Source organism: Hirundo rustica, chromosome 1 (assembly GCF_015227805.2).
Source record: "Hirundo rustica isolate bHirRus1 chromosome 1, bHirRus1.pri.v3, whole genome shotgun sequence".
In the NCBI taxonomy this organism is placed as follows: domain Eukaryota; kingdom Metazoa; phylum Chordata; class Aves; order Passeriformes; family Hirundinidae; genus Hirundo; species Hirundo rustica.
Window position 1 is genome coordinate 140,306,180 of NC_053450.1, and position 1,804 is coordinate 140,307,983.

The 1,804-nt window shown below is 47.1% G+C and overlaps 1 non-coding gene across 1 annotated transcript; it reads right to left on the minus strand.

Annotated features, from left to right (window-relative positions):
• Window positions 1-358: 358 nt before the first annotated feature.
• Window positions 359-432, minus strand: TRNAN-GUU (transfer RNA asparagine (anticodon GUU)). Its single transcript has one exon. It is a non-coding gene; the product is annotated as a tRNA-Asn (tRNA).
• Between the last annotated feature and the right edge of the window lie 1,372 nt (window positions 433-1,804).

The following is a 1,804-nucleotide window of genomic DNA, read 5'->3' on the forward strand; positions in this document are numbered from 1 at the left end:
GACAGAGTTCAAGTAGTATTTGGACAATACTCTCAGGCACATGATGTGACTCTTGGGGCTGCCCTGTGCAGGGCAGGAGTTGGACCTTGATGATCCTCTTGGATGTCTTCCAACTCAGAATATTCTTTGAAGAGTTGAGCTTTCCTTGGGAATGGACCTGGGGGTTCTGGCAGACACTGAGTGAACACAAGCCAGCAGTGTCATTGTGACAAGTCCATTTCTGTGAAGCTGCTGTCCAGTGAGGTGGCCCACAACATGTACTGGTGCCTGCGGTTAATCCTTCCATGGGGCAGGACTTGGCACTTCCCCTTAGTGGGCTTCATAAGGTTCTTTTTTGGCCCTTAAAAGGGATCTCCTCCGTCCCTGGGTGGGCTCGAACCACCAACCTTTCAGTTAACAGCCGAACGCGCTCTCCGATTGCGCCACAGAGACTGATGTGTTGCATTTCCCAGAGGAGCTGGATTCCTGACCGTGTTCAATAAGTGCTGCTGGTGGTGTCTGCGTGTGCTGAATGACAGAGTGGTACTGCAGGCACACTGCTGCAGCAAGCCCAACATGCTATTGTGTCAGAATACAGGGAGGAGAAATGCTGTTGCCTCCTGTGGGGAGTGAAAAGTTAGATTCTTTTGAAGTAACTTTTCCTCACTGCTTACCTCTCTCAGGGGAGGAGGTCTTGGGGTCATGTCATGCCAGGCAATTTCCTAGGGGTTCCAAGTTAACAGCACTGTTTCTTGTGCTTCTTGTACTTCTGGAAAGAAGTCTGAAAACCTGTGTGGCTTGCTATTTGTATGTTAATGCAATTAAAGCAAAACATGGGTATGCTTCAGAACATGGATTTTGAGACATCAAAACTTACCGCAGAATTCTCAGTGCAGCTGCGAACTAGGGATTAGAGGTGAGAGGGCTGTTGGGCAGGTCTTAATGAGCAGGGAAGATTTCATGGTGAAACTTGTATTTTTAAGCTTCATACCACAAAGAAACAAGATGTTACCAATTCTAGTGGGCATATGTGGTTTTTACTGTCAATTGTCAGCCAGGAAAAGGTGGAGCCTCCTGTTCTGTGTGCCCTTGCGTATTGCTGGAAACAAAAGGATATGAACTACTGAGATACACAACAGCAGCTGAGTTCTGTTCAGCTAGTGAATCTGTACCTGGTTTGTCTAGTTTTCTGCCAGAACAAAACTGTTTTAGTATTCAAGCCTTTTTCTTGTTGTTCATTTGGTGAAGGAAATACAGCAAAATGTTGGTTTGAAAATGGTTGAATTGCTTTTGAAAGTTAGGAAGCTCAATTTCTGCAGGGCTGTGCTTTGGAGTGCGGCTGAAAGCATTGCTGGTGAAGTTCTCCTGTCACTGAGCTGCAAAAGCATAGCAAGATGTGTAAACTGTAGAAGGGATTGGAGCAACTTTCTTTTTGAGACATAAGAACTGTTAGGTGGAGAAAAATGTGCTCTCAGTAGCAGTAGTAGATAGCCTTTCCTGGCAGGGAGTATGACAGCCAGCTGCTTCCTTTCCTTTCCTGTCTTCTGATATTTTAAGCTGTATTGTAAGGCACTCTACACCATGTGCCTCAAATCTGTGGGGCAGGTCTGTCCCACGGTGTGCACTGGGGTCTTACTGCTCCAGCTGCCTCCCTCAGGAGCTAAAGTGGTGGTACTTGGCTCCTGTCTGCTCTGCACTCTGGGTTACCTGCCAGGATCACTCATATAAGACAAGGGTGGAGATCCAGGTTCCATCCTGAGCTGGATTTGGAGGGTGGCTGGGCTATATGGACCTGGGATGGCTGTATTAAGTGTCAGAGAGAATC